Raw genomic sequence first — 27,629 nt, 5'->3', positions numbered from 1 at the left:
TCTGTATAGCTGTCTACATGTAACTTGCAGGTAAAGCTGACTGAACACTGTGTTCTTTTCCAGCAGCACACATTGTGTAGGTCCACACACTCTGCTGCTCAGAACAGTTGAAGTCTCCTATTGCTGCCTCCAGAGCAGCGGTTCACTGTTAACGACTGGTGGCTAAGTGCTTTGCTCAAGGGTACACTGACAGTAGCTGTTGAGGAAGGGGAGCCATATTATTCCAAATGGTCCTACTGGAGCCAGCAAACTTTGGGTCTGTGGATTCTGTTTGTCGATTGTCAGGAAAACACATGAACCTGTGCACAGAGATATTGTGAAGACTTCCAGAGCAGTTAGTGTTACATGCTACCAGTCTTTAAGATATAAATCACTTTGAGGGAAAGGATAATAGTACTTGTGATTGTTTACAGGGTCCAAGAATAGGATACAGGATTGGTCCATCATACAGTGTGGAAAAGCAATTTTAATGTTCACTGTATTTTTTAATGAATTCCTGATACATGTTCTTGGTACATTTTACTGACTGTTTTCTTCAACTTTTGCACTAATATTATACAATAAATTACATAGTGGATTAAGGGAATAGTACACTAATATGATTTCCATCTGAGAAAGAAATTAAATTAAAAGAACGATACCACTCTCATGTCTCTGCATTAAGTACAGAATTAGAGCCGGTTAGCAATTAGCCTAGTTTAGCATACAGACTGGGAGCAGAAGGAAACAACTACAGTGGCTTGGCTCTCTCTAAAGGAAAAAAAAATACCCCTACCAACACCTCTCAAGCCTACAAATGAACACATTGTGCCGTTTTTTTTTTTCTTTCAATCCGTACACAAGCAGAGCTGTAAAAAGAACAAGTTGTGGTTTTTGGGAGTGTTGCGTGCTGTAGCTCGCCAGCTTTCTTTAATATCACTTGCCTGCCCCAGCTTGTCTCACTCTAAGCCAAACCCTCATAAAAACTAAAACATCCAGAATATTACTGAAAACTTAACTTGTTACGTTACATTGTTACCTGCTGATAGCACATTACGCCCAACACCAGATAAGCATAGAAGCAGTGCCATGCTGCCATTGATGTTGTGTACAGTATATTTGTCATTGGGTGTTTAATGAATGGTGAAAAAATCTTCTCACATGCAGAGACTGACGCAATCTTGAGAGGCAGCTCTGAATCCTTTGCAAAGCAACACAGAAGCGATGGCAGGTTTCTGTGACTGCAGCATGAAACTGTCCAAACAGATCGCTGCAGAGGCAGAAGATAGCTGCCATGCAGTCACACTGTTGAAGTGTTCACTCTCAACAATGAACCCATGTCATACGCTGCTATTTTATGGTGTCTTGTTTTATGGCTTTCATATGGTAATCTCTGCATTTTGAAAAGAAATATTCGCTGACAACAATATGAAAATGCCTGTAAAAGTCAAGTGGAATTGACTTTGCTGATATGTGAATCCCCAGGTATGAGGAAGGCTGCATGCCAGTGTGGTTAAATGAAGAAGATTTTCAGTATTTGCCTGAAATGACTGAAATTGCTATGTCAGCTGTTGACTACAGTCGGAGCACACAGATGGATGTGTGCACACCTTCCTACACATGCACACACACGGTTACACACACAACCCGCACACAGAGAAAAACACACAGCATTCAGCGTAGAGCTAATCAGCTGTCTAATCGTCTGTCAGTTCTCATATTCATCATCAGGCTGCGGACATATGGCTCTGCTTTGATCAGGAGACAGTGTGTATTTCTGTATGTGTGTGTATTCCGATACCAGAACCCAAAAGCACAGAGATTTCACAGAGGCAAAGGATATTTTTCAAGAGGTTTAATAAAAAAACACAGCAGAATACAGAAAACTATGAACTAAAACTATAAATCTGTCACCGCCAAGGCAGACTAACCACACTCACAGCACAAACTGAGCTGTTTCATCAACAGTTAAAGCACAACAATCCAGAGACTTCCTCTAATACCTAGAAATCCCTGCAGTTAGGTTGCAAGGAAACACAGATGCAGCAAACTTCATAGAATGTCATACCAAGAATCCAACTAGTTCCCTAAATTAAAAAAAAATAATTGTCTGCGCCTTCCAGAAATATTATGGTGTGTTCTGACCAAATGTAAAGCAAATTGTTGGCTCATATTACTTGAGCAAATGCAGCTGCTGGAGTATTTCACAACCTGTGAAAATTCGCCCAGTGTCAGGACGCAAATTCTGATCTCCTGTGTGACCAGATGCGTCATCATCCTAAACTCAACACCCTTGCGTCCTGCCTGTCTACATAAAGTACACACTACTTCCTGTACTGGCACTGAACAATGGCACTGAATGTAAACTGTGATGTGCGGACTAGTCCAATATGGCTTTTGGAAAAGGAACATTTCTGGGGATACTGGCAAAAAAAAGGACAATTCTACACAGAGCAGCAGCGGATATTGGATATACTTTATGTGGCCACAAACTGGGCTCCAAAGATATGTCCACGTTTATGTTTTGGCTTGTTGTGTTAGAAGGCAGAAAAGGCTAGAAAAGACTGGCATGCTCTTTAAGGGGTGCAGAGAAAAAAGAGATGTAACTCAACTTTGAAAGTGAGGTCACACGGGTCAGGGAGAGAGAGAAAGATTTGGAACGTCTCAGGTGAGTCCCGGCCTGCTGTGCAACCTAGAAAGCAACCAAGTGTTGAGTACTGTCATATGGTTAGTTAGAACAAACCTTACATTGTGGATCAGCTGATCTAGCACCTAATAAAGCTGCTTTTGATAAAAAAAAGGTCACTACATCTCTCTTAGGCTCTAACATAGCTGGGGTCTACCATTCTTAGAATGCACATGTCAGTTCTGCCAGGTCATTAATGCCGACATCAGTGAGTCTGCACTGCATGTTAGATAAACCCTTCTCATGAACCAAGCAAACTAAGACATAGTGGGCATTGACTTCCGTTTCTGCAGCTGGTTCCAAGGGACACACAGCTGCCATGGTTTAAACTGTTGAGGACAGTGGTCAAACTTACAGCCCAGGCAAGATCAGGACCATGGACAGTGTCTGTGATCGTTTCCACTATATTTCAGTGTGTGAGCAAAACATCTGCATGCAGACACATCTGCTTATAAATGGTAAGTCTGTTTTTGGGTTTGTGTAAAATTGTTTTTGTCTTTAATCAGTACCCAAACTGGTCACTTGAATATACAGTTGTATGCAAAAGTTGACCACCCCTTGTTAGATAACACATTTTGCCAAAGATTTCTAATTTGAATTGATTAGTCCACATCAACATCAGGGTTCTGTATATGTTCTGTTGCATACTTCTGACATTTTATGATGTGGATGCAGGTAAGGTTTTCTTCTATTGATTCTTCCATGAAGGTTTTGTTTGTGCAAGCAGCTCTGGACTGTGGAACTCTCAAGTCCGCTAAAGGTTCCTGCAGGTTTTTTCTGATTTGCCTTTCAGAGCAAGCAAGCAGCATACAAGCAGAGTTTTCTTGGTCTAACAGATCTCATCTTGACCTCCACAGTTCCCCTAAACTGCCATCTCTTAATTCAATTTCACACTGTGGAAACTGCAGGCTGAAAACTCTTTGCTATCTTCGTGTAGCCTTTCTCCTGCATTGTGGACATCAGTGGGCGTCAATAATTTTCATTTTCAGAGTACACAGCTGCTCAGAGGAGCCCATTGTTGCTTAGTGTTTAGCAAGGTTTGAAGAGTCAGAGTATCTGAAAATATATAAATAAATAATAATAAATTGAAATTGGCACCAGCTGATGTTCTCTAAAGGCAATTGTTCACATGCCTCAGGATAACGAGCTGATGAAGGTGTGAGACCTTGTAAAAAGAAACTGAGACTGTTTCCCAAACTTTTTTTACATGCCACAATGATGTTGTTATTTTTATTATTTCAATTTATAAAATAAAAATAATGCAAATATTGTGTTTTATGTTCCATAGCCTCCAGAGGCTTTGTTTACATCTTTACATGAAAAACTTGAAAACATGTTATTTGTCAAGGGGTGGCCAAACTTTCACATACAACTGTACTATAATATTAATGCTTGGCATTCTCAGCTTAGGCTGTGTACACACACTCCATCCAGCCTAACCAAACCCCTCAATGTAGCTGTGTGTGTGTCAGTGGGTTAGCAGGGTCACCCCAACTTGAAACTCTTCATTACAAAATGGTGAACAATTACGGTAATCTCCAACAAGCCTTGGTTGTTCGGTGTGTGTGTGTGTGTGTGTGTGTGTGTGTGTGCTCAGATATCTGTGAGGTGTGCCGTATGTCCAACAGCTGTGACCATATAAGTGAACTAAAGTAATATATATACTGACCTTTTCTCACTAAGCTTGGTGGCAGTTCAGTGCTCTGAATACTCATTAGGACCACATAAGTAAGGTGTGTTTGTGTGTGTGTGTGTGAGAGGTGAGTGAGAGAGAGAGAGAGAGAGAGAGAGAGAGAGAGAGAGAGAGAGAGAATGAACCACTATTGCAGAGAGCAATTAAGTCATCTTTCAAACGTCGGTTTACCCTTTAACCTGTTTCCTCCTTTCTGTTCTCTTCATGTTCTGTATCTTTCTTGAGCAGTTTTTCTCTTTCTTCTTCGTTCTTTCTCTCCTACTTTCTCTTCCGCTCTGTCCTCCTCTCCTTCTCTGCCTCTAACCATACACCCCTTCTTCCTCTTGGCCCCTTCTTAACAGTTTCAGCTCCTTAATTGGACAACCATCTCTAGAAATCTCATTATAATGTTTTCAAATCTAGGGAGAGACAAGGGGAGAAAGCAAGTCCGTGTGTGTGCGTGTGTGTGTGTGTGTGTGTGTGTGTGTGTGTGTGTGTGTACGTGTGTGTGTAATCATACATTCTTTGAGGCTGCCTAGAGACATTTCCCAAACAGTCAACTCTTTTAGGATAATTCTAGATAAATACAGTTAACATATGCTGAAGAATGGAAGGTTTTTTTGCTAATTTTGGGGGAAAAGGAAAAAAAAGCTTTGGAAATGATGACCAATGTTTTGACCAACATAATACATTCGGGAATGAGTTTAGTGGTAAAACTACATAAAAAGAAGCAACATTTATTATTCTTTTGATTTGTATTTGCTCCTTTGTGGATGCTATTTTGTTACCTGTAACACCTCAAAATGATGTAGTGCACCTTGGCTTTGGAAGTAACACTAGGTTACTGCTGTAGATTATAAGATAGTTAGCCAGGTATGCTATGCTATTTGCAACTTAATGTAGAATAGATAAACACACTGTTGAATCCATTCCACACTTTTGTGTTTTGGGCATTGAGAGGCAATGAAAAAATGACAAAAAAGTTTTTTAGAGTATTGCTCTTACTTTTGTGCCTGCTTACAGTTGCTCAGCTATGATTGGCAAAACATTTTTTAGAGTAAGTATTTTAACAAGCCAAAATTACACTACTATTTGCAGAATATTTTTCTGTTTTAGAGCTGACCTGTATTTTAAGAAATGCAGTTTAAAGTAAACTAAAAGGCCTTAATCGGTACGGAGCCAGATTGGTACAAAGTTGTGGTTTTAACTGATACTGTAAAAAGAAAATAAAACTTTTCAAGTACACGTTTCTTCATCACCATGTACAGTCTTAGTGTCAAACAACATTGTGTCACATTAAATGATACTGATGGGTCTCACATTAGCTCACACACATTTTCCAATATATTAACATTGTCACCGACGTAGAGTGTGTGAGACAAGTCAAGCAGGGAACACAATTACACACCGTCTTTGCATTTTCCAGCTGTTTCAGGTGATTTGGAAAGTGTGGTTATTCAGTTGGGATTTAAATGACTGAACTGTGCTGTACTGTTATTAATAAAATATTTGTCAAGTGAAGCATGAACAACGATTACAGAGACATGTTAACAAAACAGCATGGCAGACATATTATATATAATATTTTCAAGTAAAGTGAATAGGCAGTTTTAACATTTATGACCAACACTGCTTTCCATTCCACTTTTGTTCCCTGTTGACTCTGATGCTATCTATATTAATTTTGTTCCTGACAGTCCCCAATGCTGCTGAAGGCCATATTGTCAATCCTCTTTCCCTTCTAAGTTCTACCGTTACATTACCAAACGTGTTATGTTTATTGTTGCCTTTAATATTGAATTCAAGCATGTAATATTCAGTGTCCCGTAAGTCTACAGTCTTGTTTGTTGTACATTTAAATCCGCAGTATTTAAAGTCTATAATATTTGCAGTTGACATAAAGAGTTGTAGCTTTATTAGCTTTAAAGCCTAAATATCTGCTAAATGCTGCTCAACCTTGTAACCAATGATTCTGTATTTTATTGGTTTTGTCTTTGTACACAAATACCCTTGCTTTTAATTTATATAACATAACACTTATTGCTGATATGTCCACGATGCTGTGCTGCGTATAACTTTGTATTATCTAGTTTATTTAGCTGTGTTCTGTCACTGTGCTCATGTTTTAAATGTGCCCTGTTAAAGGACTGCAGATGGAAATTTACTTCAAGCAAACTCTAGTACAACACAGCAAATAATGACAACTATGGAATTACACAACGTCATAACCAGGGAAAAATGGTACAACAAACAACATTTACTCATAGTAACTCAAGTAAAACATCACTCATATTTCTTATGTCATAGAAGTCGAGGGTCATCACACAGGATGAATATTTTACTAAAGCAACCCAGAAAAACCCTATTCTCTTAGAGAAAATAGGTAACAGCTAAACTGTATGCCTATATATCTTGGATCCCCAAAACAAGATGCAAGGAGGGGGTCACAAATAAGAATAATAGCTAATTCTGCTGGTAACGACCATGCTAATTAAACGCTCACTTTTTACTGGGACTGATTGGGTTAAATTTAGTTGAGAAACAAAAATAATCTGGCTTTCTTTGCAAATACTCTTAAATCTATTCACTTCCCTCCATTAACTGATACACACCACACTGTCTTCTGTTTGGCACACGGCAGTTTTGTTCAGATTTATTTCTTGTGAATTATGTGTTTTCTCCACAATGTGGATTTGCCTCTGAATACTAGTTGACACTCTGCCTTCTGGCTTTCATCCACACTTCTGAGCTCTCCCTTGGACATTTTAACCAACAGCTGCTGATGAGATGTGGATTCTTTCTCCCAGACTGGCATAATTAGAGCTGTGAGAAGGAGAAAACATACTGGAGCAAACCACTGCTGGAGGACACAGAAGTTTCCATGCTGCCCTTCCTCGAGTACGCTCTCCAGTCTTCAGACCCAAAGCAACAAAATGAATAAATTACAACTGCTGACCAGGACGAACAATGACTTCACTTATGCATTCTTTTCAGGAAAATTGGTTGTCCCACAACGCTGGTGGTACAGTGGAACTTGATTTGGGTGCACTGTGATACACAAATCAGCAGCAAAACAAAAGGGAGGGAATGTATGTTTTAATATAAAAATGTATAAAAACAAGTGGTGCTCAGTTGCGCCTGTTGAATTACAACTCAGTTCTCTCATCTTGAAAACGTTGCTTTTCTCTGCAAGCCATTTTGCTCACTCTGGGAGTTTGCTTCAATCATTTTTGCTGCTGTGTACATCTCCCCTCAGGCAAAAAGCAAATGGCATGCCATGCCTACTATCAGGACAGATAATAAAAATGAAAACCAAACATCCGACTCTGCAGTCTTCATTCAGGGCAACTGGAGAAATGAATTCCCCTCCCAACACAGGAGAGAATACAACATATTAATGCTGAAGGCAGACAGACATAGCTAAACTTCAGTTCAAAAGTAGACCCAAGACACAGTTGGAGAGTGCAGTGACTCCATCACCACAATAACATGGGAGTCTCTCGGGTACCTGCTAACAATTGTCAGCAAGCCCAACTGATGAAGAAGTTAGGTTTCTATTTTGAAGCCACAGGTCCGCTCATCTTCCCCTAGAGCCGGGAGCTCAATGGTCAAGCCAATTGAGTCATTCCAATTCCAGAGGAAAACATTTACCAAGAACCTTAAATGAGATGGGAAAATATCCCACTGAGATTGTTTTACCTCAAAGTGCAAAATCTGTCTTCATCTACTCTCCCCTTCATCTCACACCTAGTGCTGCCATCCACTGTAATACATAATATGTTTGATACAGTACAGTGGTTATTAAGCACTCTCTAAGCCAATAAAGTCAGTGGCGCCTGGATGTATCAAAATGGCGCCTATTGTTAATGAGTCCTAATGACTTTTGTGATGTTAATCCAGCACCACTAGCAGGTCACCATTTACCAAACCTAAAAGGCACAAAGTTTTGAACAGACATTCATGGTCCCCAGAGGATGACGCCTACTGACGATGGTGATCCTGACATTCTTTATAGCACCACCATGAGATTCACGTTTTTGGTTTTGAGTGAAATATCTCGGCAGCTATTAGATGGATTGCCATGAAAGTTGGTGGTATATTTCAAGTGGTGTATTTTAAATTAATTTCAAAGATTTTACTCAAACAACAAAATGTATCTCACACAGCCTTAGAATAATCTGTATTATAAACCAGATTTGGACAAAGGTCTTTTCTTTAGCACACTTTATTGCTGCTGGTACACAATTAGCAGTTCATTTGGTACATTCCTCCCTTTTTCCTACAAAGAATATTACTACAGAATGAAGAACAGTTTGGCTTTTCAGACTGCGGTTCATTGCCAATCTAGGACCCGTTTATTAAAATCTGACACTCAACTCAGGGTCATTTGCTTTTTGGAGCAGTTTCAGATGACGTGTGTGACTAGATAATTCCTTTAGGGAAAAAAATATGGCTGTTTTTCTTGAAACACCAATGACCACATGATGTCTCTTGGTCCAATATTTGACATCACTAATGCTAATAATAAGCACCCTTACACCTTCCATTCCAGTTTAAATATACTGTCTCTTCTCGCTGGGATAAGGTCCAGCATATTTTCCGCACTGGTGAGTGGCTCATTGGCTGTCTGCTGCCCTCCATCTAGGAACGGCGTGGCACCAGGGTGAGGAAAAGGGCAGGCGGGATTGCCAGTGACCCTACACATCTAGTTAACCATCTGTTCTCCAAAGCTTTCCATTTTGAGACGGTCAACAGCACCCAAAAAAATCACCTGTCCATACCAACAGCTTCTTCACACTAGCTATCATTTAAGATAACCGGCTTTAACACAAACTCACCACACACATCTCCTCATTCTGCAATTGTCTTTCATAACGTCAGTTAATATTTAATACATTTGAATTTGCATGATTTCACAGTATGTACTGTCTGTTCAACCTTGTGTAACCTCACACTTTGCAAACTTTGGCACATTTTAGCCTCGGAAATATACAGTACAGTCTCCGATGTGCATAATTCATTTCATGCATCTCATTCCTTTTCAGTATGACTTATTCTATGGTATGCTGGACCCATGCACTAATGAATACTCATTATACTTCCTCCTAGAGCTACAGCTGTACTGTTTGCAAGACTGCTCACATGCACAATTTTAATGAGACCTGGATGTAGAGTTATATGTATATGTAGTGTCATGTTTTTTGAATGTCTCACCTTTTGTCCAACATGCAATCTCACCTTCATGCCAGATCCTGTTGACAATATACCAACTGTGTGTAGTGCCTGTCTGCACAGAGTTTAGTGACACAGATCCCTCATGACGTAGTCTTCCATGAAAAAGTCTGACCCTTCATATTCTGATTGTGTCTGTTCCATCGTGCACAAAGCCACCAGTGATTGGGTATAATTGTAGAGAGACTGCATCAATCGTTTCATCAAATGCCTCAAAACAGCCTATGTTTATGATCAAGTCACTTCTGGTGGCCATATTAATTATAACTCCTGTCCACTGGGTGCAAAAAGGGAACAGGAATTCTGCAGAGGGTGGATGGATGGCTCAACAAAACATCAAACTTTGAGAAAAGAGAATGCTGTTTGCTTGAAAGCCTACCTACAGTCACTGTGGCTCCTTTAAAGTTCGAACCATGACCATGATCGTTCCTTAACCAAGAAGTCACAGTAATTATTTTTGCAACAATATAGTAATTTCTAAATGTTTTAAGGGACCGACATGTTGCCCTATAGTTCAATCTTGAGTGCAATGACAAACTATGTTAGAAAAAGTAATGTATCATTTAAGTTGGAGGACTTTTTGAGTTGAGAGTGTAAATAAATCTACCCTTGGAAAGTAATACATGGCATTTTAACTTTTTAAGAGAGTGTTATGTGTTCTACCCATCTCAAGGACTTTATCCCAGAAACTAAATTTGTTTAGTCAAATCTAAAGTCAGACATTCTCTAATCAAGTATTGTTGTATTTTTACACAGCCCCATAGCAATTTGGAAGTTTTGAAATATTCACCTTATCGTCCACAGCCCAGTCAACTGTGCAATTCCAAAGAAGCACCTTCCCATATCAATACAACATAATATACAGTATATACTAGACTTGTACCAACCTTGTTTGTAATGCATAATATAATTGTATATATAATTTCAATTCAAATTAACTTAAGCCTAGTAGTCTAAAATATATATATATATCATAACAGATTGTGAAATGAATTGCTGTTTTTTAACATGTTATTTTGCAATATATATTGACAGATGACAAAAGCATGGGTAGCAACTGACACATAAGTCACTGTTTATATGAAATTCAGAAGCTATACCAATATGTTTCTACACATTTTTATTCATAGCCTTCGGCATTGATTTACCCCGTGATGATTTTATTAAAACCCTTCTAGGTATATTTCTTTACTTTTTTTTTTACCAGGTCCTCCCTCTTTCTTTCCCTCCTCCTTCCCTTCTTCTCGTCCATCCCCCTGATGATTTCTCTCCACTGCCAAAAGGGGGCAACAAAGCGGCACTTTTCAACACCCTGAAACACCAAAAAACCCCAACGGCAGTACTTGCATATTGTTACTCTTTCTCTGTCTCTCTCTCTCTCACACACACTCTTTCTGTATCTTTCTCCTCTTTTATCTTTCTTATTTAATCTGTCTCTCTTTAACTCCTTACCAAGTTTCCCCTGTCAATAAAAATCAGTCCTGGTGTAAAAAGATATGAGAGAGAAAAACACGAAAGATGTCTAAGAGAAGAAAGTCTAAACATCTCTCCCTCATTCACTGGGTCTGTGCGTGTGTGGTGCTGAAGGAACAGCGCCCTTCACATGGGGAAAGAGAGCAGCTGTCCCATCCTTTTCTATTGGCGTCTTATCTCCAACAACACAGTCATTCCTTCTTTATCTAGGACAGGAAACTATCTGACTTCTGGAAATACGTGCGGCTTTGACTATCAGCACGCACGGAGGAACATATTTCTTTAATTTTTTCCCCCATAGCGCCCCCCGCACCCCCTCCCCTCTTTCTCTGACTCTCTCTCTCTCTCTCTTTTCCTCTCTCTCTCTCTCTGGCTGCTCTGCGCTCTCTTGTGGACTCTCTTAAGGCACTTTGGATAAAAGCCCCCGCAAGAAATGGCAGATTTTATGTCTCTTATCTGTCCCTCCCTGGGCAGGTGGTGAAGTATCTGAGGGAGACGAGTAAGTATTTTATTACTAGAAGGGAAAAAGAAGCGCATCTAATCTTTTCTCCCTCTGCTCTTCAGTTATTCTGGCCACCGAGCCAAAAGTGGGGTTTCTCTTTTCTGGTTTATTCACAGGAGCGGACTCTCTCCTCCACATATCCTCTTCTTCTTTTGCTCCCCATCGTTCTGTCTATTCTGTCGCTGGAATCGAGGAGATCCAGCTCCTCTCCTCTCCTCCTCGTTCACCCCTCATCCAATCGGTTTTGGAGGAGAACCCAAAAGAAGCGTCTCAAGGCTTCGCGCTTTTCCTTCTGCCGCTGCAAGAAGGATTTCCAAAAGTAATTCCAAGTGGACTTTTTTTGTGATTTTGGCAGAGAAGTGCAGCTCGGGATCTCATCCAGGGAAGAGAAGGAAGATAAAGCACCCTGACTTGTAAGGGACGTATTTCTGGAGAGACAGAAAAGTAAAGAAGGACCGAGAAAAGAGGCTGAAACGGAGGCGAGAAATGGAGAACACGCGTGGTCTCTTATTTCCAACAATGTCCTTGCGGGTGGATTAAGACAAAAAAAAGGAGAGAACTTGACTTGAAACGTTGCATTTTATATGATCGACTTCTGTCTGGATATGGACTGATTACTGTTACTGATCAGCTGATTGATTGGTTGATTGTCGAACGTTGCCACCCGGCAAACTTGGACTTGTGGGGGATTTAAGACGAAAAGTGAACCCTGCACTGCAGCTACTCTCTTTTAGGCACATGATGATGCTTCTCCAATAGCACCCCTGGATTGATTCATTGATTAATCAATACATTTTTGACACCAGCCTGCGAAGTGGGACTCTATTGATTGATTATCTCATCATTAAGGTCGGCTTTTTGCCCAATTCACCCAGTTCAACGTTTAAAACAAAGAATCCTGCAATAAAACTTATAATAAAGCCTATTTATAGCCTACTAGCAAATGCCTAAGTCGCTTTATGAATATTACATTAATGTTAAAGCTATCATAAAAGATGACATATTAAGTACCACCGCTATATTAAAACCCTTGTAGGAATATTGCAAGGTACCACAAGGGCAGAAACTACCATTAAGTACTGTAAGAGTGACTATGAACTCTTAATTGCCACAACAGCCTCACTGTAAAATTATTATAAGAATTTAATAGGGATTATTATAGTGCAAGTGTTTCGCGGGATTCCAGTTTGGAGATTGGAAGTTATTTTTGGCCGCGCAAAGTAGAGCGACTCTTCCACACCACTGCCCGGACAGAGACAGAGACAGACGGAACACACAGGTCTACCTACTTGTCTCTGTCTTACATCCCGTCCCAAAAGAAAGGAGTGGGATAGACAGAGGGCGGAGGGGAGAAAAGAGACGGGAGAGAGAAGGGGGGGATGCGTAACTGCGGTTAATTGGAGCAGATTTTGCCTTCCAACATCTTGGAGAAGGAGGGAGAGAAGAGGAAAGGGATTTTATTCTGTTTGCAGCTAGCAAGACTTTCCTGGCTGTAAACCTTTCGTTTATATACACAGAAATTGATTTCACCGGACACACAAGGAGAGAGCCGGCGGTGGGATTATTTCAGCAGATTTCAACATTTTCGTCTGGTCAAGATTGTGCAATCAGCGCCGCTTGGATTCAGGATTAGTTCCAAACCGCCAGGTAAGAAGATTTCACGCTTCGATATTACGCGTGTGTGTGCGCGCAGGTGTGGTGAGTTTACTTCACGGACTGTTTATGTACGGTTAGTGTGTGTATGTGTGTGGGAGAGATAGACACAGAGGGAGTGAGAGAGAGAGAGAGAGAGAGAGAGAGAGAGAGGGGAAGAGAACAAGAAAAAGAGAAGGTTATTCGCTCGACTGTGTGTGTGCGTGCGCCTGGACCGTGGGTGTATGTGAGAGGTGAGAGACCGAGTGGAAGAGAGAGCGTTTTTACGCACGAGTGAGAAAGAGAGAGAGAGAGTGAGAGAGAGAGAGAGAGAGAGAGAGAGAGATAACTTGTACGTGTGAGGTCTAATGGCGTGCGTATGTCCGTGAATTAAGGAGAAGCCGAGATGAACAGAGCGGGAGTCTGAACTCACACTGTCAGAAATCAAGTCTTAAACACTTTGATTCAACTGTTTTGCTCTTTGAACTCTCCGTTCAGGCCGTTGGGCTGTTCATTATTCATTCATCAAACTGCATGCGTGTGTATGAAATAACATGAGTGCGCTAAAAGCTGGGCATCATGGGTGAAAGAGGTCTCCAGGGCGAGAGCATGAGCGTTCAGCCAGAGATGTAGTGCATTATAAAACCCACACAAAATCAGCTAAAATGCAGAAAAATATGTTTTTGTTATATAAGGAAAGATTGTTGCTTTCCTTTTACTTTTACTTTTACTGTTTTGCCTTATTATGAACAATGTCCCCCGGCACAGACACGTAAACACTACATAAAGGGAGCAAGACACCCAGACTGAAAGAGACACAAACTACAGAAGAAGTGGCTGTGCTTTGTGATTATTTTGTGTCTCTTTCTGGTTGTTTTGCATCTCTTTGTGGTCCTTTGCTTCTCTTTGTGTTTGTTTTGCCTCTCTTTATAGTTATTTTCCGTCTCTTTGTCGTAGTTTCGTGTCTCTCTGTGCTCATTTTGATTGACTTACCAAATAGAAATGTCCCTCTAAACAGCAGCCCTTGTCCAGATGGCCCCTGACCCTGTGGGCCCCTGGGCCTGTGCCCATTAGGGCCGTTCAGTAATCCATCCATGCCATTGCATAAACTGATTTGCTCAGTTATGCTCCATGTGTAAGTTAAATCTTATAAAACATACAGGTTACATTGGGAAAATTCTGCAAGTTATGGATATGGATGTATGTGTGCAAAGGTAGACACCCACTCTACTAGAATTTTAAAAAAGTGGTGGATATATTCTCGAAGATTACCCTCAGCTGGTTGGGGTGAAGCACCTTTGGGTGAAAGGGGGACGTTTTGGTTCCACTGTATAATTTTCCCATTTGTTCAAGTCTTCCCAAACACAGACGCTGTTTGTCTGAGTGCTTTACAGCCCAGCAGGTGCTTTCTCTCCCTCCCTCCCTCCCTCTCTTTTTTCTCTCTGTGAGTGTGTAAAGAGAAAGAGAGATTGTATGTGTGTGTTTGTGTGCAGGATTGCAAGGGCAACTACGGAAAGTGTGTGTTTGTGGTGTAATGGTGTGTGTGAGAGGAGAGGAGAGGAGAGGAGAGAGGAAGACAGAGTGGATGTGTGTCATCTAATCATGTGCTACAATGCAACAGCAGGGCATTCACACACACACACACACACACACACACACACACACACACACACACACACACACACACACACACACACACAGAGGAGGGATGCGTGGGGTTTAATTATCTTGGTCATTTAGCAACAAGGTGCGCATCAATCGTCAGAATGGAGGCAGACCGAGCACACATCGGAGGCTGCAGGTGTGTGTGAGTGTGTGTGTGTGAGTGTGTGTGTGTGTGTGTGTGTGTGTGTGTGTGTGTGTGTGTGTGTGTGTGTGTGTGTTGATTTATTATGTGAAGCTGGTGTCGTATAGATCTGACCAGTAGGTAGATGGACTGGCAGCAGAATGACTCCGTCACACTGACCAACACCAGCCATCTATTACCAGGATGGGGAGGAGGGGGACGGTTTACAGCAGGCATGCAGGGATGAGAGAGGATTGAAGGAAATAGAGACAGAGAGGGTGAAGACTAGTGACTGAAGAAGTACATACAATCATGTAAAAATACTCCATTACATGTAAAAGTACTGCATTAAGAATCAGTATCACTGTGTTATGAAATTAGTTAATGCAAAACTACAGGGCACCCTCATGAAAAAAAAAACAAACACATTTTCTGCTTTTGTTTCAAAATTGTTCTCAAAGGAGAACACAGGAAAAGTGATTTACAGAGCATATCTGTATGCAGTAGAAGAAAAGTAATGATTTTAGTTGGTTAAAGTATTAACCTGGGTTCTGGGGATCCCCTGGGGTCCTTGAAGGGTCCACAGAAAAACTTAAAATATTTAAAATGTACAGTTATTTTATTGGTTAAAAGGTCTAATGAGACAATGTAAAAGAATAACAAATCTTTTCAAAGGTTTCTCACTCTTACTGATAATCTCCCAGTCTACAGACAGTTATGGAATAATGGGGATTCCTGACACTACATCTGATCAAATACGGGGCTGCGGCCTGATGTGTATCAATTTGGGGGTCCTTGTCATGAAAAAAGTTGAGAACCACTGAGATAATACATACATTATTGTACTGATTGTTTATACTGATGCAACAATAACATTAATTTTATTGTTGTGCCTGGTTGAGGTATTACTTTATATACAGTTAGGTAGCATTACTTGTTGGGTGTGGTCTGTTGCACCTGTAACCACACCCAACAGTGATGTCAACGAGTCCTGGAGTCCTCCTTTACATCACTGCAGCAAGGTGAGAAGTTAAACCACTGGAGGTCAGAAAAAACACGAAGTACAGTAGGTTACTTGAGTGGATTTACTGAGTTACTAGGGAAGATGAGAAAAAGGTAGATGGAGACAAAAAGAGATGAAAGAAGGGATAAGAAATGAGGATAAATGTACTCACAGCAGGCAGGTAGAAAAAGGGTAAGACATAGACAGATGACAGATAAAAAGGGGGAGAAAGAAAATAGGGTAGAGGTGGAGCGTAGTGCAGAGGGAGTTACTGCTGTTCTGTCTATTATAATTGCTCCATGATAAAAATTAATTCATTTTGTCACCCGGTGCTCCTGTGATATACTGAAGCGCTGCTAAGCCACGGAAATTAAGTGAACCAAATTTAAAAAGTTGTAGCAGTTTCCCCAAATGTTTTAAGCCTCCTGCCCATTGTGATCATCTATCTATCTGTACAAAAGCAGCTTGTAAAAAAATCAGCACTGTGGAACTGTTCTGAAGCTGAATAATTGATAATTATTGATTTCTAAAATTATTTCTAGTCCTAAAATTTGAACTGAAATCAATGGGTTAGAGTAAAGAGGAGGTCAAAGATGTAGAAAGCAAGGAACAAGGAGGAAAACAGCAAAAAAAAAGAGGAGGGTGAGGAAAAAGGAAGAGGTTTGAAGCAGAGGAGATGTGTGAAAGAGTGAATTAAGAAGGGAGGATAGATTTAGAGACATGAGGACAGGAGAGAACAGAGAGGCGAGAGAGATCCATAAATTGTGGAAGGGATGACGAGGCGCTGGAAATATACGAGAGGGGAAGACCGGCTGAGAGGACAGCAGGATGAACGAGAGAGAAAGAGGGGGAGAGAAATAGAGGGAGGATGCTATTGAAGAGCTATAAGCTGCATCACTGTAGATTTGAAATATTGTAGATTCAGCCTGTTTGCACCAATTATTCTTACTGTAGTCTAGTTTATGGCCTCTTACAGGAAATCTTTGAAAAAAAAAGAAAATTAAATGAAAACTTCAAAACCGAATACAAACGGTTTCCTAAATAGCAGCGAGGAAGAATTATCCTCAAGCCAAAGTGTTGCTTTCTGGTGTGTTACTGTTACCTCTCTTGGCCCTGCACGAAGCATTACACACCGAACCTACTTCCTTGACCTAAAAAAAATGTCACCATAAGGTCCATTTAGTAGCTTTTCTGGAGCTTGGGCTCATATAACATGATCTTCCTCAGCAGATGGAGTTCACCCAGTGGAATTTTGGAATAGAAGCTGAATTGAATTCTCTTTGGCTCAGAAATAATGATAATTTGACAATCTACAGTTTCCTGGCAGCTGGATAAACTCGATGTGCTGAAGATCATGTGATATGATTAAAAGCTCCAGAACAACTCAATCAATAAAGCGTTATGTGTATGGCACCTTTCTAGTGCAATTCAATGCTTTATAGATGACAAGCAAACTACTAAATATACCTTGTGGTTAGGTTGTTTTCTCTGCTGCTATTTTCAAGAAAAAACCTTGAGCCTCAGCATTCCTAATGTTGCATTTATTGTTCAGTGGAATTGACAGGAGTCACTTACTCATATGATGTTTAGTGTCCATAATTACGAAGCCAAAACGTATTGAAATTAATTGTAAAATATGTGGTTGTCAATGGAAAACAAGCTCTTTTTCTCCACACCTTTAAACCTAGTTTCTTTGGAGCTCTGTGGTTCTCTGATTACACATCTGTTTTACATAGAAACCTCAGATCATTCATATGCCGCCTGGCATGTGTGATACAATTATGGCTTGTGTGTTGCAAAATTTCAAAGAGTAATTTTGATCAAAGTGATGTCATACAATGAAGGAATCCTTACACTTCTGTGAAACTCGAGGATAACTTAATGTCATGCGTGCTGAAATGATCAAAGAGTCTTTATTTTTGTGTCATATGAAAGATCCTGCTCAATGGCATTTTGGCAAGAGGCAGAAGTACATTCAGCCTGCTGGTTAATTGCATATTGAATAACTAAAAAACTGGAAGCACACTTTATTGCAGCTGACTAGAAGTGTCAAGGCCATGCGAGTCAAGTCAATTTTATTTTTAAGTTGTGTTTACCACAACAGTTTGTCATTACATGTAGGTGTTTTACAACATATTCTGTTTGAAGTATAACTGTACAAAGCAATGCAGCCTTTCTCTTTTTTGGTGATGGACCAGACCAATCAGGGGTTCTTTACATTCAGTGTGAGAGTCCCCTTCACAACTGATCGATCAAACTTCAAATTATGCGCCGAAGTTGTATATTTTGGCTGCATAGAAAGGGCTGAACATTTTGGGAAATGCACTTATTGCTTGCTAGATGAGAAGACCAATATTACCATCATATCTGTCTGATAAGTATGAAGCTGGAGCCAAGTGATTGGCCAGGTTAGCTTATATAAAGGCAAAGGGAAACTGCTAGTCTGGTTTGTCGAAAGGCCAAAAAAAAATCTGCCAAACAGCACCATGAATTTTGTTGTACATTAACTGTAAGGTTTCCAGGTGCCCAGCAGAGTTTACAGGAACTCATGTCTCCTGGCCAAGAACTAGGCTGGTGCATAACCACCCACAAAACTGCAGCAAACAAGATATAGCATGTTTTACAGGTGCTGGTAGGCAGATTTTGTTAACTTCATACAGAGCCAGGCAAGCTGTTTCACCTTGTTTCCAGTCTTAATGCAAAACTAAGCTAGCCATCTTTTGGCTGCTGCTTTATTTGCTTGTTTTTTGTAGGTAGTAATAGAAAAGCATTTGGGTGGGAGGATTTGGAAGACAAAAATGTGAAAAGTAGCGACACATACTGCCAAACTGCAAAACATGCAGAATGGACTTTCAGTGCTACTACCTCTACTAATACTTCTGCTACTATTACAACAAATAATGACAAACGTTGTCATAGAAGTGTTATGGTGCCCGTAGGTCAGCTCACATCTCTATAGAGGTCAGACTCAGATCAGATAGGAGCCCTGCAGCTGATCAGGATTCAGTGATTCAATGTCTTGCTCATAGTCAGCAGGGTGGATGCCTGCTGACATAAGGGTTTGAAGATCAGCCAGTTGAAGGTTGGTATACTCCACATGACGACCTCCGAGTTTGTGATTGTGTGTGTGAGCTTTGACTTAGATTAATTGACCTTAACACAAATGCAAAAGGTTTTTGAAGATGTCATGATTTAAGTATGGATGTGATTTGCTTTCAACCATGTCTCCACTTGGGACAGCACACTTTCTATCCTCAAGGCTCCAGACTTCAAGAGAGTGTCACTTACATTGTAGCAGTCCACAGCTACAAAGTTTAATGTTTCTCCTCCCTGAAAGTAGACACCAGTATCCCTCACAGCATCACTCAACTTGCCAGTCACAGTGTCTGGATTGCAGCTATTAACTGTCCTTGTGTAAGACATTCTGGTCGCAGGCCTCTTTCTGGCATGTCGTCACTTGACAAAAGAGGCAATATGCTTTAATGAGACTGGATCCCAGAGTGAGACTACATTTTTCTTCTGTGTACTGGATAGGGAAAGTTGAAGAAACCTTGGCAACAGTGCATTTTATCTGTAAACACTGTCCTGCATTTAAACCTCACTGTTTAAAAACGCAGTAGTGCATGCCCACTACAATGGAGATTTTGTAGTCACAGTGCTGCATAAGCTTTACATTCACTAAACCGTAAAAGTACAAAAGCTTAGCAAGCAGCTAGCTTATATTAAGGATTTTAAATTACATAACTTTACAACCCAGGCAAAATAGTAGGGGGATTCCAAGAAACTGCATGTGTTAAAAGAGGAAGTAGCTTGAAGACATTTACTCTAAAGAACTGGAATGATATGATTGCCTTTATACATGTTCTATAAATAGGGATATGGTTAAATAGGGTTAGAGCAGAAATAGACTGTGTGTGTGTGTGTGTGTGTGTGTGTGTGTGTGCATCTACATCACTTCATGAATTTGTAATGTTTCACTAGTGTGCAAATGGAAGGAGGTCCTCTGGGGTTAAACAGAGTTGTTGCATCACACAACACACTAATTTATCAATTATAATAATTGATGCGATGTTTGCTGACCTTGTGTGTGTGTGTGTTTGTGGGTTAGTGTGGGTGAGGTGATGGTGGGAGTGCAGGGGTGGGGAATTTAGGGGGAATTATGCCCCCATCAAACTGAAACACACATCAGTAGTGATGGGAGCAGGGCCAGTCCTGTGCCTGTAAGGAACACATCACAGCTCAGCAAATCTGGACTCAGCAGAGCATACACACGTGCAACACACACATGCACATACACACTCAGGGCGGTAATATCAGAAGATATATCAGATGTTACTCTCATTCTTTGTCTTTCTTAAACCAGTAATAAATATAACATTAAATGTTCTTAAGTAAACAAGTTGATTAAGTACATGCATACAGTATATGAAACTGTCCTTATCAGAACAACAGTCCTTCTTACATATTCATTTTCTTAAGCATGAAGTAATAAGTAATAAGCTCTAAAATTATTTTAGCTGCCAATTATTGACAAAAAGCACTTCTCGTGTGTCTTTGTCCTACCGATGGGGACACAAGTTCAACACAATTCAAATGGGTCGTTTTGGAAGACATTAACAACCAACCTATTCTTACATTTAGGTATGAGGACTTATTGCATTTGCCCATAAATTTGCTCAGCTGACAGTTTATTAGGAACCCCTAACTGCATCAGCTGCAAGCCAATACAACGGCTCCTGTTACCACTCATAGAGTTGAGTCAATCACTTTTTTGAAACAGTGTCAACAAAATTGTCATTTTGGAGGCCTGTTATGTTGTTTTTCATATTCATCATATTTATATTGAATTAAATTAACCGACAACTCAACAACAACCCAAACTTCAGAGTCAGATCAGGAGAAAAACTCATCTTAATTTCATAGGCATCAGTTATGTTATGTAAGTGTCATTATTTTTTTTAAAGCTTCTCACACACAGTATTCTTCTTTAGCCTGCTATATAAGTAGAGTAAATATTCGGTATTCCAATAGTAATTGCAAACACGGCTAAAGCACAGGTTAAAAAATATAATATTTTTATATAAAAATATTATAATATTATAAAAGATATATGTATATAGATAGATATAAGATGTATCCCTGTAAATCTCTGTTTATTGTTCCTTTCCTTTTCTCATCTTCTTGCCCCTCACCCCTCCTCCTCACTGTGACTCTCCAGTTCACCCTTCAGCACATCTACCAGTGTGCGTAGCCTATCCTTAGTTGACTTAACATGGTCTGACAGGCCAATCCCTATGGATTCTGATCAAATGGAGCAATAGTGTACACAGCAGCAACAGTGCAGCCCCAGCCTGCTAAAACAGCAGCCATAATATGGCAAAGATCAGCGTCCTGAAAAACTGATTCGACACGTTTATCTGCTGATTCTACTTTGTTACCCACCAAATTTCTAAGGAAGTAGTAAGGTTGGTATTTAGCTCATGGCATGTGTGTTACAGGTAACACACACCAGCACACAGCAGAGCTACCAGTATCATAAATACTGTACATTTCTGTTACTGTCAACAATTTACAAGTATGCAATTGTAATGAACTTGCTGGAGATTAAGTTGTGTTATGTTGATGCAGGTGTGAGTAAATGGAGAGATGTTACGCACATCTGATGACTAAAGATTATTAAGTGTTCATAAAATCATAGAAAATGAACAATGCAATATTCTATGGTTTTTCAATTTAAAAAAAAACAGTAATGATAATGTGTATTTAACCATTTTATAAAAAAGGTATTTTTTTATTTTGAGATTCCTTGCTAGTAACTGCATTGTCATGAATCTCATGCACGTTTTGAGTGCACATGCATTCTAGCACTAGGCTGTCTGGAAGGCGGGAAACTAAACCAATGTCAGGCTTTGTAAAATGTTTGGTGAATTGTTGTAAAATGGTCTAAAACACACAGCAGTACTTATAATTGAGCAGACCACACATTGATGTACTGAAACTTGCTACGTTTTAAATATATCCTCTTTTGAAACAGGGGTGGCCAATTATGTGCTGTAAGTTCAACCAAAGATTGCACCCACTGGTTACTCCTTCAAGTAGAGAGGAAGAACTCATCAGTGAGCTCGCCTGCTGACGTGATGGGCTGGAATGAAAACCTGACGCATGTTGGCTCTCCTCGGCACCTGGTTTCATTCCCTTCTTTGTGTCTTCAAGACAGTATAAATCAAAGGATAAGGTCATTGTGTTGCAGTTCATAAGGACGTCTTCAGTCTTGGCCAGCGGTGGGGCAAAAGTACACACAAGTAGTAGTACAGATATTTGTGTAAAAAAGACTCAAAGTGGAAGTACTGATTCAACTTCTTTACTCAAGTAAAAGTAAAAAAAGTACAGACTCTGAAATGTATCAAAGTATAAAAGTAATACATACAAAAGCTGAAATGTCAAATAGGGTCAAGTCTCTCTTGTCTATTTCGACTTGTTAGGTCATTATGTATTTAACGTTTTTGCTGTTTTCATCACGTTATATGTTTCAAAATTAGCTAATGTCAAAAATTTTATCACAAAAAAAAACAACCTAATGTTCTCAAGCTTCAGATGTTACAGAATAGAATACATTCTATTGTTATTGATATTTGTCTTGGGAACAGTGCTACAATTGGTTGCTTCACAAAAGCAAACAAACACATCAGAAAACCATCACAAAATCAACATGAAAGACACATTTCTCTATACATATTAACACAGACAATACAGCAGCTTTAAATAGAGACTGTAAGCAACTATACGAGTTAAAGCACTACAGCGCTGGTTTGTTTATTATTATGATTTAGTATTGATTTGCACTTTGGCACACAGAATCTTCTTACTGATGGCAGAGGTTTGTATACAGAGAAGTGGGGATGTTGAGGGTCCACGCTGATTTTTTCTGCTTGTTTCACGACTGTGTGCTTGTACAGGCTCTGCATGGGCTCATATTTTTTTGTCCCTATTATCCTCATAGCTATTTTGTGCGTGCTGGCAAACCTGCTTTTCAGCTGCGCTGTTAAGTTGCCAAACCACGCTGTGATTCCATACCTAATGATGCTCTCTAGGATGGCCCGGTAAAACATCAGCATGATCTGGCTGCTCACTCCGTACTGTCTCAATCGCCTTAGACAGTAAAGTCTCTGCTGCAGTCAATTACACAGGTGATCAATGTGTTGCTGTTCACTGATTTAATGACTCTTCACTTCTCTACTACTTTTACACTACGTTTTAGCATTTAGCATTATTCTGTAATTGTTATATGTGGCCACAGTGACTGCTGTGTAAAGTTTACATAGTCTCATTTTACTGCTCTCCTGGTTGCATGGTGTTCTCTGGTTACTTTGCTGTTTAAATTCCAGATAAATTATGCATATTGTGGCATTATTACTGGTTTCTGTACAATTTCTTTACAGCCCAACAAATCATCACATTAACCAGCTTGGACTTGGCTTGGCTTATTCAATTATTACACTGGTTTTTATGTAGAACTTCAGATTATCACCTGGGCTGAACACGGCTCAGTTTGTGGTGCACACTTTACACAAGGTTGTACTTCTTGTCAGACTTCTTAGCTGCTTCAGTGAGAGGTGCCACGGCATGGCTCTGATCAAAGAGAGCTACAACTAAATTTAAATCAACAGGGATTATACATGTCACAGCCAGTTTAAATGGCTTCAAATCAACAGTGGAGCAATTAAAGCCAACAGGCACGACACAGTCACAGCCAGTTAAGTGCCAATGTTAGTACATTTACTTTTTCAGAAATCAAGCTCATTTGACGTAAGAGCCCAAACAGGCTGTGGGTCAAGACACAAATTCAACTTTCCAAATGTTTTTTCACTTAATTATTTATAGCTTTCATATATATTATTTTCTGATACTATAAGAGGACATCTCCCAGGTATTGGGATTTGATTTAGATGGAATGATGGTTTTCTATTTTCTAATGTGGTTAGTCCGGCTCAGTGGATGACACACATCCAGCTGATTGCATTTCTCCATGAAGACATTCAGAACTGCATCAGCCCTCTGTGTATAGGTGTGTGGGTGTGTGTGAGCGGGCTTTAAAACGACAGGTTAACCTGTTTGTCCTCTGGAGACTCTTCTTTTTTAGTCCCCACAGTGCAACAGAAAATAGAAACGGTGTGTGTGTGTGTGTGTGTGTGTGTGTGTGTGTGTGTGTGTGTGTGTGTGTGTGTGTGTGTGTGTGCCTGTGAAAATAAGAAACAATGGAGGCTTCTTCTATCCCCTAGTGCCCTGCTCTCTGGCTCTTTCCTTCCCTCCCTCGCTCTCTCCTTCTCTCTCTCCATTTATCTCCGTCAGCCTTCTCTACATAGCAGCCATGGCTTTATTAATGGAGAAGAGAGATACATAACATAGTTTCTAGTTTCATTGGACCAGATTGCAAACTATCAGAGGGATTTATGAGTGCTACGGTTTACATGAAAAACATGAATTCATTTGATGATACTAAAAACAACCTCTTTTCAGTCATCATTACTGAATTTAAATATAAGCCTACATGCTGCGGCAAGTTGTGGTCCGATTAAGTTGTGGTCGGACAAAAAGACAATTTGGAAAACAAGTTTATCTGCGTAGCTACACTGTGTTGACTGCAGCTGGAACATTATAATGCTGAGCTGCACCTCCTCCTCGACCAGAGAGTCCACACTGGCACTGACTCTGGTGATTTTGATGGTGCCACAGACTGAATAAAGCTAGAAGACTTTTGCTCAAATTGTCTCTTTTCTTGCCAGAGGGTGCTCTCTGTGTTCTGGGTGCCAGTTTATGAGTTTCATGGATAATATGTCTCAGATCAGTGTGTTACAAAACTCAATGTGTGTGTGTGACAATGAAAAATTAAATTATAGGGTCTTTTAAACAATAGAGAGTAAAGGCAGATCAATGAAATACCACAGTCACATTATAACATTGAAGTTAAACTCTCAGTTGGTGTAACTAAAGTAACATGTGTGAAGTACTGATTTTACGGGCAGTTGTGGCAAGTGTCCAGCACCTGCAGGAGCTGTGTGGTCTGAAGCTTCACCTAGAGAGGTGAAACTAAATCTGATCCTTCTAATGGCCTCTGCATGGCTTTTGTGCCAGCTCATACACTCAGCTGTTGCAAGCTTTTATAATTGCGTCACTGCAGCTTGTGCGCAGAGCGTGGCCCATGTTTTGACACTGTGCCAGCCATTCTTATTGCACTATAAGAATGTGTCACACAAGCACAAAGGTATGGCTTTCACAGTAAGTTACATGACATGGAGGAACTGGCTATAATAGGCTACACAGGCTACACAGACAAATACATGTTAGTGGAATAAACTGGGACTGGGAACCAGTCAGGTCGTCTTGACCAGTACATGCTGGGATGGGCTCCAGACCCTTGTGACTCTGAACAGAATAATAAGGAATATAGATGGAGGAAATAGAGGAGTAGATAGATGGATAGAGGTTGTTGCAGACATTTTACATGATATTAAAATTATTACCATGGTTTCTATCACATTGATATTTTTTATTTTTTAAAGCACCAGTGTGTAGGATACAGTAGCACCTAGCTGTGAAGTTGCTGTGATTGCAACCAACTGAACTGAACTGGCCTCGAAACTAACACCCTATCTAGAGCCAGTGTTTGGTATGTCCATTCTGGGCTACTGAAGAAAGAGTCCCGTCCCTCTGTAGACAGAAACGGCTCATTCCAACGTAACAAAACCACAATGATTCCTATGATTAAACAGGTGATCTTACACTAATGAAAAAATATCTTTTATAGTCCATCTCTGCCAATAGAATAAATAATAAAGAATAAATGTTACATACTAGACCTTTAAATAAAAGAAACAGAAATAAGTAACTTTAAAAAACAACATTCAAAAGTACCAAACAAAAGAAACCATGCAGTGTAAAGAGTAGCAGGTCTTAAGCAGATAACTCTCCTGCATTATTCATTAAATATATAATATATAGGCTAACAGTGTCTGTTTGGGAGAATACAGTTGGTTTTCCCAAAGAGAATCTACATGATTATAAAAGGAAACACAAATGTACTTGAGGTAGAACATGCTTGTTATTTTGGAGATTCTTGAGTATTCTTGGGAAAGTGATGGTAGCACTCCAAAACACTAGGTACCGTCAGATTGAATGTAAAGTGAATGTTAGAGGCAGGGCAGTCATTGCAAACATGTAGCTTGTATGTATGTATGTATGCATATATGCATGTATGTATGCTTAATCAATGTCTAGAGATCTCACACTACCACAGTTCACATTAAACATGGACTGCAAAACCAGCTAGTAGTCACATTCTTGCCAAAGAAAGGAGGCGAAATTAGCTTAGTTCAATCTGATCACAAACTTAGTTTACTGTGTTAGTTTGCCAACATTTGCTAATATGCACTAAAGAGACAGTCCAGCTGAATCGTCCATATCGACATTCATCGATAGGATTAGTTCTCAGTACCCATCAGTAACAACAGTGGTCTCCTGGGATAAGAAAACACTATGATGGAAAGTGTTTATTCAGTAATCACATTTTCTTTGCTTACTCTTCATTTACCCAACTTTGTCCACTCACTGGAACTTATTTTTATCAGCAAAATTTGTTGCAGTGTGTGTGTGTGTGTGTGTGTGTGAGTGCAACACACACATTAAAACAAAGGCGAGAGGGGGGAGGGAGAGGGGAGTCGGGGGGGGCAACGAAAGAGAGAGAGAGTTTAGACAGAGAATCTGGCAACTGAGCCCAAACCTGTTTATGTAAACATTAATCTTGGCTAAACTGCTGATAGATTGGCTTTACAAATACACACACATACACACACAGACGCGAGGTAATAGCTTCAATCCCACCTCTCTCAATAGATATACTCCCATGAATACGACACACAGAGAGGAGCGAGGCCGCTTGTAATTAAGTTCTACATGTGCAAATCCAGTTGTGAAGCATTGCTTATGAGATCGACTGTATAATCACATTGCCCCAAAAGGGAGAGACCGCTTACTTAGCATTTAAATAGGTTCCTTCCCCCTCCAACTGTGTGTGTGTATGCAGCACAAATATTGCACTACACTGTATTTCATTGTATGTGTGTGTGTGTCTGTTTGAAAGAGTGTACATATGTGCAAGAGAGGGTGTGTTATAAACGCGATAAACACTGCTGTGTGTGTGTGAGTGTGTGCATTGTAATGTGTCATTTTAGTGTGGGTGTAAGAGTGTGCGATGAACACATTCTCTCATTGCAGTGTGTGTGCAATATATCTTGCCTGCACATTATTTCATAGGAGTCCCAGTGGAACATTGTAGTGTCAATAGAGCAGGTTTTAAAAGGGATGCAGAGGGAATATCATGGAAAATGAACTGTGTGTGTGTGTGTGGGTGTAGGTGTGTGTGTGTGTGTGTGTGTGTGTTCTCTGCTCACATGAAGACCATTGAAAAAGACACGTAAATCCTTTAAACCTTTGCTTTTTAAGGTTATGAGTTAAATTCAACATATAGGAAATTAATTCATGCTGATTAACCAAGCAAAGTGAAACATCATGTTGTTTGTTTGTTTGTTGGCGTGTGCGTGTGCGTGTGTGTTTCCCACTGGGGATATTGCTAAGGCAGTCGACTTCACGGAGGCATTGTTATTGAAA

The 27,629-nt window shown here is 40.1% G+C and overlaps 1 protein-coding gene across 5 annotated transcripts in view; it reads left to right on the top strand.

Moving 5' to 3' along the window:
* Positions 1 to 11,243: 11,243 nt before the first annotated feature.
* Positions 11,244 to 27,629, top strand: part of il1rapl2 (interleukin 1 receptor accessory protein-like 2) — a 363,155-nt gene continuing 346,769 nt past the window's right edge. For 2 of the 5 annotated variants that reach the window (XM_051419086.1, XM_051419085.1), the window contains exon 1: positions 11,246 to 13,191. The gene's annotated coding sequence lies outside the window, so the exon portion shown is untranslated. Of the gene's footprint in view, positions 13,192 to 27,629 lie in introns of all 5 variants that reach the window. The other 3 variants (XM_051419083.1, XM_051419084.1, XM_051419087.1) reach the window with 3 other exon arrangements.

The sequence above is a fragment of the Dicentrarchus labrax genome, unplaced genomic scaffold, assembly GCF_905237075.1.
Source record: "Dicentrarchus labrax unplaced genomic scaffold, dlabrax2021, whole genome shotgun sequence".
In the NCBI taxonomy this organism is placed as follows: Eukaryota; Metazoa; Chordata; class Actinopteri; family Moronidae; genus Dicentrarchus; species Dicentrarchus labrax.
The sequence above is the reverse complement of the archived record's forward strand: the minus strand, read 5'-3'. Positions and strand labels throughout refer to the sequence as shown.